The sequence below is a fragment of the Felis catus genome, chromosome D4 (assembly GCF_018350175.1).
Source record: "Felis catus isolate Fca126 chromosome D4, F.catus_Fca126_mat1.0, whole genome shotgun sequence".
Classification (NCBI taxonomy): Eukaryota; Metazoa; Chordata; class Mammalia; order Carnivora; family Felidae; genus Felis; species Felis catus.
The window spans coordinates 41,945,625-41,963,929 of NC_058380.1; the positions used below are offsets into that span (position 1 = coordinate 41,945,625).

The window sequence follows — 18,305 nt, forward strand, 5'->3', positions numbered from 1 at the left end:
TATATGTGTGTGCTTGTATATATATACATAGAGCATTCCTGGTATGATTCACAACAAACCAGTGAGAGCGGTACCTCTGGGGTAAGAAACATGGGGGATTGCAGGATGGAGAACACGTTTACCTTCTACTATCATTTCTTTGTACAATTTTTGAATTGTTTAGTGTGAACATGTATTAATTTTGTAATTTTTAAAAGTCTAGCTAACAAAAATTAGTTGAAAACAGAATCAAAATTAAAGTCAGAATTCTATCAACAGGAGTTTCTTAAAAAAAATTTTTTTTCAATGGTTGTTTATTTTTGAGAGACAGAGGGTGCATGCTGGGGAGAAGCAGAGATAGAGAGGCAGAGGATCCGAAACAGGCTTCGTGCTGTCAGTGTAGCACCTGATGCAAGGCTCGAACCCACGAACTGTGAGATCATGACCTGAGCCAAAGTCGGACGCTTAATGGATTGAGACACACAGGTGCCCATCAACAGGAGTTTTCAATCGTTGTTGAAGATTACCTTATTATTGAATAAGAATTCCTGCAGGGTGAATAGGAAAGCAGATATTTCACCAAAACAATCCTGGAGTTTTAATAAAAACTCCCCTAATTGTGAAGATGGGGGTCAATCATCTGTAAAAAGTGTTCCATAACCACAGTTAAATTTATAGGGGGACCTATATCCCTCTTTTTTTTTCTATCCTTTCATTTCCTGCATCCCATAACTTAGCCATCTAAAACTTCACCATTTGAAAATGTCTCCCTCTCAGAATCATTAGGTATGTTGTAGAGTTTCCCCAGTAATCTTTGGATATGTAAGCTGTATCTGCACAGCACTCGAGGTCAAGAACTAACATCATACACTTGTTCTTTGGAGAATCCTGTCTTTCACACACTTTCACTTTCCTCTCTTCACTCTTACATTCCCCACAGCAGGTGCAGGGGTGCTCATCACCAGCTAAACGGGCCCTCTCAGCCCACCGTCTCTGAGCCAGTCCCAAACCTGGGCTGCCTTTGTGACCTGCTCCAGGTTGCATGCTTAGAGAGCTGCCAATGCTCCCTGTCCAATTAGCTTTGCTAATCTCTAGGAATAATGTTTATTGAATGCTTACTGTGTACTCTGTGATGCCAAGGACATTTGTCAGGATGGGTTCTCTAAAATCATTCCCATTTTACAGATGAGGAAACTACAAAAATAACATGATTCTGATCCAGCAGGATAGGGAGTAACCACAGCAACTCCAAAAGCACCCCTCATCTAATCAGTCCCTCCACAAATTTTGTCTAGAATCCAACAATCTCGCTATACACCTCCTGCTATCACCCGGGTCTCTGGCACCGCCACCTCTTGCCTGGATTCTTACAAGGGAAGGGCCTCCAACTTGGTCATCTTTCTTGTTCCCTTCCCCCTTTTAAAAATCTTTAAATGTGGGGCTCCTGGTGGCAGTCAGTTAAGTGCTGGACTCTTGATTTCGGCTCAGGTCATGATCTCACGGTTTGTGAATTCGAGCCCTGTTTCTTCGGCCTCTGCGCTGACAGTGCAGAGCCTGCTTGGGATTCGCTCTCAGATCTCCTCTCTCTCTCTGCCCCTACTCCACCTGCTCTCTCTCTCAAAATAAATAAATAAACTTAAAAAAATTTTTTGAAAATCTTTAAATGTGAAGTGGGGCATATCACTCTTCAGCTTTCCATCTTCCCTAATGAGAAACAAAGTGTTTACAATGGCATATCCAGGCCCTGCGTTTCTGACTGTGCCTCTCTGAAATCACGCTCTGAAATTACTCTGCTCTCCCCACACTGCTTTCACACCTCCTGTTTTCTGAGTTTTAGAAAGCAGACTAATTCTGTTTTAGTGATGTACCCAAATAACTATTTTTCAGTGTTATTTGGACCAGTGTTGTGCTGTAGATTTGTTTATCCTTTGTCTCTACAACATAAGCTCTACAAGGATAGAAACTTTATCCTTTTTTTTTTTTTTTTTTTGCCAGAAACTATCTTTTAAAATTTACTCTTGTGTCTGGTGTCTAGAACAGTGCCTGGCACATCCTATGTGTTCAAAAATAATTGTTGGATTTATGAGTCAAAAAGTGGTAAAATCAAAAACAACCCACATGTTTTAGAATCACAACTGGATTCAATTCCAGCTGTATCATTTATTATATATGTGTCCTATTATAATGTGTCTGTCATCCCCTTGCTGAACATCAGTTTCACATTCTGCAAAATTGAAATAGGGATACCAATCTTACAGGTTTAGGGGAATATTTAGTGATATCACAGATATCAAGTGCCTGGGGAAAAGTAGGGTTTTAGTACATTTTATCTATTTTAAGTCATTTCTCTCCTCTTCCTGTTTTGCCTCAAAATTGGAGAGAGAGGGGTATTTAAGGGCAAAGTGGTATTCACTGAAATCATTCAATAAATGTTCCTTGAGCAACTACTATGTTGTAGACACTGGAAATGCAAAAATGAATGAGCATACTCTCAACGAAATAATTTCAGTATAATGATTTCTTTATTAAACCAAGTATAAGATAGGCAAACATGAAAAGTTCTCTTTATAGAATATGAAAATATTAATCCTTCATTGACCACAATTATCCCTTGTACCTATGAAAACTATTATGTCGAATTCTTAGCTTTTTACTTTTCAAATATACCTTAAATATATAGCCAAACATTCAGATAAACACAATAGTCTATATCCATTCAGGTTCAATTAGTATCATTTCAGTTTGCAAGGTATTTTTTTTCTTCCTAGTAATGCCGTATTAAATTTGCAGTGTTAAAAAAATAGTAGAAAGACAATATGAAAAAAAGTTTCTTTTTAGGACTATTGAGTGATTTTTAGCGAACAGATGATGGAGTGCTTTTAAGTGGGATGAATTAAAAACAAATTTTATCCATTTGGGAAAAAAACCTTCATTTTTTAATTTACCACTGCATGTTCATTAAATAGGGAATCATTGTGGTTCTGCACAGTTCCAAAAAGTATCAATGAAATACAGTGCACACAACAGTTGAGTGGTCCCTAAATTGTTATTACTAGCGTTTCCATTATTTATGCAGTAAACTGTATAATATAACAATAACATTAAAAGATAAATACAAACCTTAGCTCCCTGATGTGCTAGTTCTTCCTCCAGATCATCTTTACAATTAACCAGAAGTCAGAATTCCAAGTCTTATTGAGAAATATTTCACTTGCTGTTGCATTGTACTGGCTCCTTCCCTGAATCTCCCTACTGTACTCTACATCTGATGAAACATTTATTTGAACAAACAAAATACATATGTACAAATAAATACAAATGTCAGGAGCTGACACCCAAATGCAAACACATGTCTTTACCCATACCCACCATTTGACAGCATGACAGGCTAAAGAGCATTTTGAATGGAAACTACACAGAAAGCTCTGAAACAAAGGACCAGACAAAAATGCTATAATCAATTTAACGTCTTCAGGAAATACGCTTTTCTCTAAAAGTGTGATGACTCATAGTGGCAGGACAGGTAACAAAGGTAACAAAAGAATGGATGTCTGGAAGCCATGAATGGCTAGATAGACGCTGAAAATGACAGCCCTTCAGCCTTATCACCTGACCCAGCCCCATGATTGTGGAAGAATTAAGGGCAAGTCTCTGAATGTCCTGCACCTGGATGCCAGGAAACCAATCATCGCCCAACCACTTTGTTGGGCCATTAACAGAGGCTTGAACTCTATCTTTGTCCAAATGAAAGCACAAAGAAAATAATTTTTCATCTGAAGAATCATCTTAAGATCCCCAAATGGAAAGTAAGGGGAGCAGTAAACCTCTTAAACTCCAGTTTGGCGGCTTGAACATAGGGCATTAAGGTAAGAAGGTTATTTATGGCATAAGGGGAAGGGAGAGAGAATTCCAAAGTGAGAGATGGAAGGACAAAGAGGATCCGGGCCCAGACTGCATCATCCCCTACACCATTCAAACACGAAGGGTAACAATTTTAGTCAGGAACTGGGAGCCACAGATTTCAAAGGCAAAACCTCCCTTTTTAAAAATTTATTTAAATTCAAGTTAGTTAACATACAGTGTAGTATTAGTTTCAGGAATAGAATTCAGTGATTCATCACTTAACATAATAACACCCAGTGCTCATCCCAACAAGTGTCCTCCTTAATACCCATCACCCATTTAGCCCATCCTCCCCAGCCACAGCCCCTCCAGCAACCCTCAGTTTTGTTCTCTGTATTTAAGAGTCCTTTATGTAAAACCTCACTCCATCACCCAGATAATTCAGGCGGAGTGTATTCATCCCCCTCAAAAAGATGATTGCCTCGAAATGTCTCTTAAAGTTCCATGCAAGCAGATGGCTGCAGGATATTTTCTCTGGGGCTATCTGAAGGCCCCACCTTTCAGCTCACCGGGTCCTCCACCCTTCATCAGTGTCCAGCCTTTTCTCTACTACTTGGGACCACAATGCTCCCCTGGGGCTCCAGTTGTAGAGGATTTGACTTTCTGCCAGGCAGCCTGGAATTGGGGAATCACTTTGCAGACGGATCCCCATCCCCATTTTTATTTGACTTCCCTTCCCTCAGGTTGGAAGCAGAGAGTAGAGCAAGGAAAAAAAGTTCTGTGTTCTCTTTAAGAGCACTGTTCTTCCTGGTTCCCTCTTTAAAGGGGGAACAGGTGAGTCTTGATGGGATTATTTTGAGTTTCCAGGGCTCCCCTCTAGAATTAATTCCCCCCCAAGGAGGGAAGGACTCTTTGCCTGCACCCTGGCAGGAATCCTGATCTTTCCAATTCACAGGTAAGCCGACACTTTTGCTGAACGAAGATCTCCTAGATCCCAACTGGGGGAGGAAGCCTGACTGCTTCTGAGGCAAATCATGGCCATAATCATTTTCAAAGGTATCATTTTCACCTGGGAAGGGACTTGAGGAAGCAGCACCGCAGGTCATGAATATTTATGAGGGAGCCAAGAAAGCTTTTTCTTTCCTGCTGTGGTGGGAAGGGGAGCTGAAAGCTGCACCACAGGTAGGTAACCAAGTAACCCCAGTCTGGGAGGAAGGAAAGCAAGGGTTCAAAGGGGGCAGAGAGAGTGTGGCAGCAAATTCCCACTAGCCTGGCTCTCCCTGGAAGCGGGGCGGCAGAAGTCCTGGCCCTCAGACTCTGCCTTAGAGGAAGTTGGAACCAGAAGAGGTGTTCTCTGTCACCTTGTATTGGTGTTGTGGGCGAAGTTTGATGAAGGGATCTAAAAGCACACTCACGGACCCTTGATACAGCCCAGTTTCAAACTTGCTTAGCTCTAAATTAATCTTTTGTAACCTAGGGCCAAATATCTAGAGGTAAGGAATTGGCTACCGTGACCTGGTGCTCCCTAACATAGTGAGGACACCCCTTCACTGGGTGTCTTTACTTGGCAGGGTAAGAGTTATTATAAAACCCATGAGGGAAAATGGCTTCTCAAACTTGAGAGGCAGATTCAGGTGGTATTTGATTATTCTAACTGCTCCAGGGGAGTGAGGGTGGGGGTGGGAAAACGGGTTGAGAAGCTGGGACTCTGGGTCCTAATCCAGTTGACTGGGATTTTGGGACCAGTCCCTTCCCCAACTCAGTGGTTCCCAAACTGCTTTTTAAAAAATATGCAATCCTTTTTTGTAAAGGAAATCTTTTGAGGACCTTTGATATACAAAAACAGATCAAAGGGGTGCTGCTGCTGAAGGGGATGGGGGACGTGGAGTCCTGGAACTCCACTCCTTTCTGTCCTTCCCTTAGGTGTGTGGTTGTGGGGTGGGGGTGGGGGGTCGGCAGTAACCCTGGGTGCATTTGGGAGATCATGGGGTTCTTCAGAACAATTTGAAAACCAGTACTGAATGACCCCTGACGTAACTTTCAATTTTTGAAATCTCATGATTTAAAATGTCTTCCTTCTGAAGTGCTCATATTGATAACCGGCGTATTTGAGAGCAAAAGAGGAATGGGGGAAAAAGGGAGGGAGAAAGCCATCCTTGTAAATTTGGGTCTCACAGGGCAGGAGTCCCAGACTGGAAGAATGTCTCAGATGTTTCAGCAGCGTTCAGCATGCTGGGTCACTGTTTGTTTTGGCCTTTCTTGTCTGTGTGAAGCAGCAGGGTAAATGAATGTGCTTCATTTCCTCAGCAACAAGACTGGGTCCCTGGTGTTCCCTCCCCCAGTGAGCAACCAGAGGGAGTGACTGGGGTGTCATGGTGTTGTCAGGGACAGACTGCCTGCCAGTCGTACCAAATTAGGAAGAGGACTGACTGAGGATTCCTGGCCAAGCTGCATCACCGACGCTCAGCAAAATCAGTGGAAGTGTGTGTAATCCCGTATAGACTTAAGATGGTATGTGCTCTGCCAGCAGTGCAGGAAAAAGGATAATCAAGCGGGACGTGGTTCTTTAATAAGTGTAAAACTAAACATCATCAAAATCCTGCAACACAATACCAGGGGCTGGAAGTGGTTAGTGTTGTGATTACAGAAAGGGCATCAGTATAGGATGTCACTTCTCGCAAAGATCCAAGAAAACGTCTAGCAACTCGTTTTTATAAACAAAGCCATAGCACACTGGAGTTATTTCTATTTCAAACATATAGTCACACAGCCTTTATTTAGAACATGGGCAAGGGGATTGGAATGGTATATAAATCTGGGACAAGACTCAGTATTGTATGTTACTCCTCAGAAGAGCAAAATGCAAGACCCATTTTAAACAAATACAGGGCTGTTCAGCTCTGAAGCCTTGTTAATCTTTTCATTAAAAGGCGCGGTCGTTAAGTTCCAAATTCTTCCTCCAAAGATCAGATCCAGATTGTCCAGTTAATGAAACAATGGAGTAATTTCTACAAAAACCAGGAGATGTAGACAAATACTATGGAATACTATATTCCATATACTATTCCAAATGCTATATTCCATATAGTATTCCAAATACTATAGTCATGGACACCAGTGGATTTGACTGGAGCACACGACATGCACAGAGGCATATAGAATGTGGTATCTATAAGGAAAATATTAGAAGCAAAACTAGTGAGTAGAAGACAACATGAATCAAATGTCTTCTCTAGAGCCAACTACCCCTGTAGCTGCTAGGACACAGACCAGGTGTGTGTGCATGTTTGTGTGTGTGTAAGTTTCCATTCCATTCCTGGCATCAGTTGAAGACACAGTTGTGGCTTGTGATTGCCTCAACATGCTGTTTAGAGTAGTCAGCCTCTGGGGAGCAAAAGGTATTTGATCTTCCCTCCTCTTCTGAAGTTCAGGCTACCTAAATGTAACTTTGCCTTGGCCTTGTGGCGTCAATATGCTAAACGGTTGGAAGCGTAGGCAGAACTTAAAATCTATGGATGCCAGTTCATTGCTGGTGACCATGATTTCCCTCAGCGTAAGAATCTTGCAGACGAGAATAAGCTACATTTCCAGATGCACCAATGCCCTCTGAATGAGTTCCACGAGTGTGGAAGGTGGGGAAAGAATATGAAGGAGAGGCCTGTGTTATAAAAACTTGTGGCCGGCTCTTTTTCTGTATTTCCTCTGCTGTAGGTGTGAACCCATATGTAGTAGGAAGAGGAATGAGATATTTGTACTCACATAATCACGTGAGCTGATCAGTGGGAGAGGTAAGCACACCGCCAACGTGTACTTTTTGGCACCCGCAAATACTTGTTGATGACATTCTAAGCATGAGGTATAGAAATCCCTGGCTTTTTTGAATTGTGTCAGGACATTTCTTTCATGCACTGATGAAAACTAGACTGTGCCAAAAACCCTTGAGTATTTCCTGTGCCTTTGGGGCACAGTCCATGAGTGGAAGGAATGTGGAATTAAAGGGGGGAAATTCACTTCATGGTGACCTCTGGCAGAACCAAATGTTCATGAATAAAGTTTTTGATTGATCTTGCACCTCTCTCGAGAAAACAGGGAGACTTTATAGACTGTTTATCACCAATCATTATGCAACATATCCTAACTTCCTAGAGGTGCACTTGTTTCAGGAGACATAAGTAGGGAAAGGTGAGTTTTCGTGGGCTCAACGGCAAAGTAGTCCTAAGAAGTACTTGTATATGTTCTTTGTGAGTGGAATTAATAGTGCTGTAATGCTGATCTCAAACATTGAGGCTTTCTCTGTCACTCTTGAGGATCAAATGGAACCAAGGAGTGTAAGCTGGTGGGCTGCTTTGCCATCAGAGAATCTTAGCTCATAGTTGGGTTAAGCCCTACAAGCATCCATCAAATCAGCATTTAATTCGAGGAAAAATACTGCTTGCTCTGCAAATGCAGTTTCAAAATAGTTCCCCTGTAAAACAAAAATTAAACAAAAAAACTCCCATGGGGCACCTGGCTGGCTCAGTCAGCAGAGCATGCCAGTCTCGATCTTGGGGTTGTGAGTTCAAGCCCCATGTTGGGGATATAGTTTAATTAAACACAAAATTAAAAATAAACAAAAAGTTCCCCTAAACCACTATATCTCTCCAACCAGCTTTCTACTCCTTTCTATATAGACATTCTGGCACAAACTTACCTTGCCCTTACTGGGCAGAAATGATGCCTCTTCATCAAACTTTGTTATTATCGTACAGATCAGGGTCCTAATAGGAAACAGGTAGTATACTCAATTTGGGAAACTTGAGGAAAGTTTAATATAGGGACTGCTTATAAAAGTGTTTGCAGATTGTAAGGAAACCACAAGAAATAGTGCAGAATGTCAGGGCTGTTAATAACTGGTTAAGTACCTCTATCCTGAACAGGTAAGGGGAAGGAGTGGCTACTGGAACCTGAAAGGAAGTAATTGTGTGAAGAGTACCTCAGGTGACAAGAGATACAGTGGACAGGTACAGTGAACTGTCGGGTGATGCCAAGGGAATCACCCAGGGAAGAGGGAAGAAGTGTTGAGAAGGACTACATTGACCTCACTCTCCCCCCACCCCCCACCCACCAGTCATCTTCTGCTAGTGTTCCCACTGGCCAAACCCAATGGGAAGCCAGTGGTAAATCTAGACCAATGCAGGAGTCCTTACAGGTTAGCTACCCAAGGCTTAGGGCAGGGTAGAGAAGATGGAAGGTGAATCTGGAGGGGCAGATGAGTGCTAACCAGTGTGGTGCAGCCTGAATTCAAACGCATAATCAAACTGATTAGCTATTGACCTTGGGCAGATTATTTAATTTATCTTAGCCCTCCCTCTGAGGAGACAGTTATTTACATATCCTGCTCTACAGCCCCAATACTCATTCCAAGTCTAGTAAAAGGAGATGTTAAGGTTATGATTTCATAAGTAGGAAGACCTTAAATGACATTCATATTTACACTATTTACCAAAATATATGAACTCCATGTGCGTCTATATTACATTTTATTGCTTAATTGTTTTATACTGTTATTTACTGTGACTACAAAATGTTTAGCAGCTTTATTGAGATATAACTGACATGCAGTAAACTTCACATACTTAAAGTATACAAATTGTTGACATTGGCATATGTAGACAGCCATGATACCATGTCTACATCAAGGTAATAACCATATCTAGTGCCCCTAAAAGTTTCCCCATGCATCATTATAATCCCTCCCTCTGACTCTTCCCTATCCCCCCTTCACCACTTATTGATAAGCTTTCTGTTATTATACATTAGTTTTCATTTATTAGATTTTTTATAAGCAGAATCATATGTACTCTTTTAAAATTCTGGTTTCTTTTAGCATACATTTTGTAATTTATCCATTGATGTTTTATTCCCTTATAATGCCGAGTACTATTCCATTCTGTAAACGTACCACAGTTTGTTCATCCACTTGTTTATCTATCCAGATGTTGATGGATATTGGTTTGTTTGTTTTTTCCAGATTTTGACTGTTAAGAAATTCATAGGAGCAATGCTTTCATATCTTTTGGGAGAGCAGAATGGCTGTGTCCTGTGGTAGGGATATGTTAACTTTTGGGGAAACTGCCAAAATCTTTTCCAAACTGGTTGCACCATTTTACATTTCCAACAGCGGTATATTAGAATTCCAGTTCTACAGTAGCAGTTCCTCAAAAGAGTAAGGATAGAATTACCATATAATCCAGCAATGCCACTTTTGGGTATAAAAAACAACTGAAAGCAAGATATCAAAGAATACTTGCTAATGTTCATTAGCAGCATTATTTGCAATAGCCCAAAGGTGGAAACAACACAAGTGTCTATTATTGATTAAATGGATAAGCAAAATATGGCATAAAGTGGAATGGAATATTATCCAGCTTTTAAAAAAGAAGGAAATTCTGACAAATGTGACAATGTGGATGACTCTTGAGCACATTCTGCTAAGGGGAACAAGCCAGTCACAAAAAGACAAATATTCTATGATTCCGCTTATATAAGGTACTTAGAGTAGTCAAATTCACAGGGACACAAAGTAGAATAGTAGTTGCCCGAGTCCGGGAAGACAGAGGAATGAGGAGTTGTTTAATGGGTATATAGAGCTTCTCTTTTGCAAGATGAAAAGTATTATAGAGATGGATGGTGGTGATGGTTACATAACAATGTGATATATTTAACACTCCTGAACTGTACACTTAAAAATAACTAAGATGTACCTGGGTGAGTGGCTCAGGCAGTTAAGCATCTGGTTCTTGATTTGGGCTCAGGCCATGATCTCACAGTTCATGAGATCTAGCCCCCCATCTTCTGCACATTCAGCACAGAGCCTGTTTGAGATTCTCTCTCTCTCTCTCTCTCTCTCTCTCTCTCTCTCTCTCTCTCCCTCTCTCCTCTCTCCTCTCTCTCTTCTCTCTCTCTTCTCTCTCTCTTCTCTCTTCTCTCTTTCTGTGCCCCTCCCCTGCTCGTGCACACATGCATGTTCTCTCTGTCTCAAAATAGATAAACATTAAAAAATCAGTTGAGATGGTAAATTTTATGTTATGTATATTTTACCACAATAAAAGTTAAAATATAAAAATATAAAATTTAAATTTAAAAAATTGCAGAAAAATGGGGCACCTGGGTGGCTCAGTCCATTAAGCATCCAACTCTTGGTTTCTGCTCATGTCACAATCTGACTTTATGTGGGTTCGAGGCCTGTATCAGGCTCTGCACTGACTACAGAGCCTGCTTCGGGTTCTTTCTCTCCCTTTTTCCCTCTCTCTGCCTTTTCCCTGTCCTCTCTCTCTCTCTCTCTTCCAAAAAATAAACTAAAAAAGTTTTTTTTTTTTAAATTTGCAGAAAAAATGAGTAGGCAGAGCTCTAGGAGGAAAACCAAACATCACTAAAGCCAAAGACTTGGTCACCAATGTAAATTGACGGCATTTGGATTGAATCTTCAGGTTTCAAGTTTCTTCAGGTTGCTGAACATAGTGTACACATCCACAAAGGTTGAGACCCTGGCAAGAACACTAAGGAAAAAACAAAAATTTCAATCAGCAGGACCTTATGGGGTATTCTAAAACAGTAACACAAAATAACAATGTCCAAAAGTCAGTAAAGATGAACTAACAGAGATAAAAAACCAAAACAAAAATCCCAAATGCTACATCTTTAACTACTGTTTTTCCCTCAGTGTGTTTTACCAGGTCCTGTTCTTCCACCTAACTCTATATGTTATTTGTATGGTCTCTACTGTTAGTTCCCTCTTCTCACCCTACTACACTTCACTGGCAAAGACCTCACCTCCCACCATAGCAACACCCTCCCCCCCCCCCCCCCCGCCCCTGCCACGCACATGCAAACATACACTTTCTATTCCTGGCAGTCCTCCAAACATGACTCGTAGTTTCATGGTTTCTTTGCAGATACTGTTCCCTCCATCAGGAATACACTTTCCCCAATCTATCTACCTGATGATACAGATGGTCCTTCTACACTAAACTGACACATCTCCTTTTCTGTGAAGAGCATCTTCTGGTTATATAACTAATGTTGTATAAGAAGCTGTACTTCAGGGAAGTATTTATAGAATGTTTTTTTTTTTTAATGTTTGTTTATTCATTTTGAGAGAGGCAGCACACGAGTGAGTGGGGGAGGAGCAGGGAGAGAAAAAGAGAGAATCCCAAGCTGGCTCCATGCTGTCAGCACAGAGCGCAGTGTGGGGCCCGATCCCGGGTACTGTGAGATCATGACCTGAGCCAAAAACAAACACTGGATGCTCAACCCACTGTACCACCCAGGTGGCCCCAGAATAGTTTTTTTAAGTATATAATTTTAAGTCACTGTTGCATTTGCGGAGAGGAAAAGATAAAAAAAACAGCATGTTTTTTATACATTTAATAAAGTGTATGTTTAGAAGATTTTATTTTAATTTTTTGATGTTTTTATTTATTTTTGAGAGAGAGAGAGGGAGCACAAGTCGGGGGAGGGCACAGGGAGAAGAGGACCGAGGATCGAAGCAGACTCTGTGCTGACAGCAGCAAGCCTGATGTGGGGTTTGAACTCACAAACTGTGAGATCATGACCTGAGCCGAAGTCAGTCACTCAGCTGACTGAGCCACCCAAGCCCCCCTGTTTAGAAGATTTTCAAAGATTTTTCTCAGAAAAAAATAAATTGCCATTTAAAATCATTGCCCCTCAGGGTGCCTGGGTAGCTCAGTCGATTGAGCATCTGACGTGGGTTCAGATCATGATCTGTGCCACATCAGGCTCTCTGCTTTTAACCCAGAGCCTGTTTTGAATCCTCCGTCCCCCTCTCTCTGCCCCCCTCTCTCAAAAACAAACAGACAAAACAAAATAAAGCAAAACAAAAAGCTATCCATCCAAAATGATTAGCATTTAAAAAAAAATAGAAGAAATTCTGTTAATGGATTAGTGCTATTTAAAAGAATAATGTTTGGGCACTAAAAAATCAGATCTGCGTTCTAGAACAAAATGAAATGCCCATGAAGAGAAATGGAAAATCAAAAGAGCCGAGTGCTAATGTAGAAAATATAAGACTACCTTGAATTCATTTTAAACACCTCCTATTCAGTATCATTCCTATGAAATGTTTAATTTGGCTTATCCAGTTTGGTCATAATACTAGCCTAGAAGAATAAAAAATCAATGGCCAGATTTGGAAGATGAAGTTGGGAGAACACAGCCAAATAAAGATACATGAAGTATTTTGTTGCTTTGCATCTAATGCATTCTCAATTTTTTTTTTAATTTATTCTTCCTACTGTGCCTTACCCCAAATTCAGCTGGTTTATTCCCAGGGTGTAACTATATTAGAGCACTCTTACTTGGGTGTGGTTTTCTTTCTCTGGAAGAACTTCAAAAGTAGCAGGCAGTAGGAGCCTGGGGTTGAATCTCTTCGTAACCATGACACCTTGGCACAAAGAGACTTACCACTTTAAGCAGCTACAACTTTTAGCAGAATAAGACTTAGCAGTTATTTAAGGAGCGGTTAGCACGAGGATTGATGACAGTATTTTGGGACTGAGTAGTTAGGATACTGTTATTTAGAAGACAAATATTAAAGCCTTTGGCCTTGGCCCCAAATAAAATTAGTAAGCAGTTTACTATCATCAGCTGAACTACTAATATTTTACCTCTACCGGGTATTGTACATCTCATTTCATTTGGTCCTCCAGATTTCTGTAAGTGGATATTATTCTGTTTTTGAAGGAAAGCAGATTAAGGCTCAAGAAGCTTAAGTGAGTTACTCCAATTAGTGCAGAAGGGTAATTTTAACCAAGGTTCTTTGGTTCTAGTGTTCTTCTGCTTTATTACGATGGTTCATCCTCTATGTCTATTGGAGGTCCTGTGAACTTGAGTATCTTTTTAAAGCTCCCATGGTGATTGAGATGTTTAGTGAGGTGTGAAGACACTCATTTAACTAAGGTGTAAGGGTTTTAATCAGCTAATCCTGCCAGGAATACAGTAAAGTATTTATATTTCAAAAAGCAAACATTGGGAATTGGCAATGTTGAACACAAAATGACTTATAATGATTAGTGAGTTTCATTCACTGAAGGGATATTCCTGAGGGACGCCTAGAGGATCTTAGAAGAAGTCCTCAAATTATACAAGAGAGGCAGATTAGGCTATGTCTTCCCTTCTCTTCTCTGTTTGTTTGTTCCATTCTTCATCTATGGCTTCTCTGTTTCTCAATAAATTATCAACTTCACATAAGTATTGCTTCAAAACAAAGTTTCTTAGTTCCTAAAAATTTCCTTCAGTGTTTAATTGATGAGAAGCCTTAAAATCATAGAGGATTTCTTAGAACTATGTTTCTGAATAGGAATAGTTTAAAATTTTAGGTAGGAATCTCTCCTGGTTTTCTCTTTATGCTTGGAGTTCAGAAAGTCTGGCAGTTAGTGTCTAGGGATGTTAGGAGCTAGGCCTGGATTGGCAGTGGGAATTCTCCATCTTTCCTTCAATTCAGGGAAATGATCATTTATTATTCACCATCATCGTTTACTACTCTTTTGCATTATTTCTTCCCTCCCATTTTCTTATTTCACTCTTTTAGGAGCATCCTTGAGATGGATATAGAATCTTTGGCACTATTATCTTTTTTTTCCAGTCCACTTTCATTGAAATATACTTGACATATAGCATTAGCTTAAGATGTGCAATGTAATGATTTGATATATGTATATATTTCAAAATGATTACCACAACAAAATTCGTTTAAAAAAATCACCTCGGGGCGCCTGGGTGGCGCAGTCGGTTAAGCGTCCGACTTCAGCCAGGTCATGATCTCGCGGTCCGTGAGTTCGAGCCCCGCGTCGGGCTCTGGGCTGATGGCTCAGAGCCTGGAGCCTGTTTCCGATTCTGTGTCTCCCTCTCTCTCTCTGCCCCTCCCCCGTTCATGCTCTGTCTCTCTCTGTCTCAAAAATAAATAAACGTTAAAAAAAATCACCTCATGGAAAAACACATACTCTGAAAACTATAGAATATTGATGAAAGAAATTCAAGAAGATGCAAAAAAATGGAAAAAACATTCCATGCTCATGGATTGGAAGAACAAATATAATGTCTATACTAAAAGAAATCTACAGAATTAATACAATCCCTGTGAAAATACTAACAGCATTTTTCACAGAACTAGAACAAACAATCCTAAAATTTGTATGGAACCACAAAAGACCTTAAATAGCCAAAGCAGTCTTGAAAAAGAAAAGCAAGCAGTGCCTTGTGGCTCGGTCAGTTAAGCATCCTGGCTCTTGATTTTGGCCCAGATCATGATCTCACAGTTTGTGGGATCAAGCCCCACATAGAGCTCTGTGCTGACAGCACGGAGCCTGCTTGGGATTCTCTCTCTCTCTCTCTGCCCCTCCCCTGTGCGTGTGTGTGCGCGCGCGTGTGCACGCGCACACACGCACTCTCATAAATAAACATTTAAAAAAGCAAAGCTGGAGGCCTCACAATTTTGGACTTAAAGTTATATTACAGGGCTGTAGTAATCAAAATAGTATGGTACTGGCATAGAAAATAGATACATAGATCAATGGAACAGAATTGAAAATCCAAAGATGAACCCATAATTATATGGTCAATTAATCTTCCATAAAGTAGGAAAGAATATCTAATAGAAAAAAGATGATATCTTCAATAAATGGTTTTGGGAAAACTGGACCATTCTCTTTCACTATAAACTAAAATAAGTTGAAAGTGGATTAAAGACCTAAATGTGAGACCTAAAGCCATAAAAGTCCTTGTAGAAAGCACAGGCAGTAATTTCTCTGACATTAGCCATAGCAACTCTTTTCTAGTTTTAGGTCTCTTGAGGCAAGGGAAACAAAAGCAAAAATAAACTATTGGGACTATATCAAAATAAAAAAGCTTCTACACAGCAAACCAACTAAACTTAAAGATAGCCTATGGAATGGGAGAAGATATTTGCAAATGACCTATCCTATAAAAGGTTAGTATCCAAAATATATAAAGAACTTATAAAGCTCAACACTTCAGAAATGAATAATCCAATTTAAAATGTGCAGAAGACACGAATAGACATTTCTCTAAAGAACACCTATTAACACACGTGTTAATAGACACATGAAAAGATGCTCACCATTACTTATCATCAGGGAAATACAAATCAAAACTACGAGATATCACCTTACACCTGTCAGAATGGCTAAAATCAGCAACCCCAGAAACAATTCATGTTGGCAAGGATGTGGTGGAAGGGGAACCCTCATGAACTGTTGGTGAATGCAACTAGTGCAGCCACTGTGGAAACAGCATGGAGGTTCCTCAAAAAGTTAAAAATAGTACTACTTTATGATCCAGCAGTGGCACTACTAGGTATTTACCCAAAGAATACAAAAATACTAATTCAAAGGGATACATGCATTCTGATGTTTACAACAACATTATTTACAACAACATTATTTACAATAGCCAAATTCTGTAAATAGTCCAAGTGTCCATCAATTAATGAATGGATACAGAAGATCTGGTGTATATACATACAATGGAATATTATTCCACCACAAAAAAAGAATGATATCTTCCTATTTGCAACAACAGAACCAACGAGTATTTTGCTAAGAGAAATAAGTCAGAGAAAGACAAGTATTATATGATTTCACTTATATGTGGAATTTAAGAAACAAATGAGCATATAGGGAAAAAAGGGAAGAGAGAGGCAAACCAAGAAACCAGCCAATAAAGAACAAACTGATGGTTACCAGAAGGGAGGCGTGTGGTGGGATGGGTGAAATAGGTAATGAGGATTAAGGAGTGCACTAACTGTGATGAGAACAGGGTGATATATGAAAGTGTTGAAACTAATATTAGACTGTATGTTAACTAACTGGAATTTAAATAAGAACTTGAAACAAACCAAAATAAAGAAGATGTGGTGTGTGTGTGTGTGTGTGTGTGTGTGTGTATGTATATATGTATATACATACACACACACACACACACACACACACACACACACACACACAAAATGGAGTATTCAGCCATTAAAAAAAGAATGAAATCTTGCCATTTGAAATAGCTTGTATGTAGCTGGAGAGTATAGTGCTAAGTGAAATTAGAGGGGCACCTGGCTGGCTCAGTTGGTAGAACATATGACTCGTGATCTTGGGGGTTGTGAGTTTGAGCCCCACATTGAAGGTAGAGTTTACTTAAAGAAACAGACAAATACTATATGATTTCACTCATATGTGGAATTTAAGAAAGGAAACAAATGAGCAAAGGAAAAAGCAAGAGATAAGCCAAGAAACAGACTCTGAACTATAGAGAACAAACAGGGTTACTAGAGGGGAGGTGGGTGGAGGGATGGGTGAAATGGGTGGTAGGGATTAAAGAGTACACTTGATAAGCACTGGGTAATGTGTAGAATTGTTGAATCACTATATTGTACACCTGAAACTAATATAGCACTGTAGGTTAACTGTACTGGAATTAAAATTTAAAAATTAATGAAAAATACAACATCTTATATAGTTATAAATTTTTTTCTTATGGTAAGAACTTTTTGATCTAGTGTCTTAGCAACTTTGCAGTATCCAATTCCGTATTGTTAACTATAGATACCATGACGGACATTACCTCCTTAGAAATTATTTATCTTATAACTGGAAGATTGTACTTCTGACCACCTTCACACATTCCTCCAACTCCCACCCGTGGCAACTACCAATCTGTTCTGTTTCTATGAATTTGGGTTTTTTTAAAAAAAAAAATGTTTATTTATTTATCGAGAGAGAGAGAGAGAGAGAGAGAATCCCAAGCAGACTGTGCTGTCATTGCAGAGCCCAATGCAGGGCTTGATCTCATAAACCATGAGATCATGACCTGAGCCAAAATCAAGAGTCAGAGGCTCAATCAACTGAGCCATCCAGGCAGCCCTGGGTTTTTTATTTGTTTGTTTGTTTGTTTGTTTTAGATTCCACATAAAAGTGACATTACAGTATTTGTCTTTCTTGAACCTGACTTATTTTGTTTAGCATAATGCCCTCAAGGTCCATCTATGTTTTCAAAAAAATGGCAAGGTTTTTTCTTTTTTATGGCTGAATACTATTCCATTGCATGTGTGTGTATCACAGTTTCTTTATCCATTGATGGATGCTTAGGTTGTTTCCATGTCTTGGCTATTGTAAATAATGCTGCAATGAACATGGGGTGCAAATATCTCTTCAATATAGTGATTCCATTTCCTTCAGATACATATCCAGAAGTGGAATTTCTAGATCATATGGTAGTTCTATTTTCAGTGTTTTGAGGAACATCCATTCTGTTTTCCATAAAATACCAGTTTACATTCCCACCAACAATGCATGAGGATTCCCTTTTCTCCATATCCTTGCCAACACTTATTTGTTGTGTTTTTAATGGTAGCCATTCTAACAGCTATGAGGTGATATTTCATTGTGGTTTTAATTCACATTTCCCTGATTATT

General features: G+C 39.8%; 1 long non-coding RNA gene across 1 annotated transcript; it reads left to right on the top strand.

Moving 5' to 3' along the window:
• The first annotated feature begins 3,122 nt into the window (after positions 1-3,122).
• Positions 3,123-12,452, top strand: LOC123381742. The gene is made up of 5 exons (XR_006589101.1): positions 3,123-5,004; positions 6,130-6,333; positions 7,534-7,610; positions 8,739-8,822; positions 11,191-12,452. It is a non-coding gene; the product is annotated as an uncharacterized LOC123381742 (long non-coding RNA).
• Positions 12,453-18,305: the final 5,853 nt, after the last annotated feature.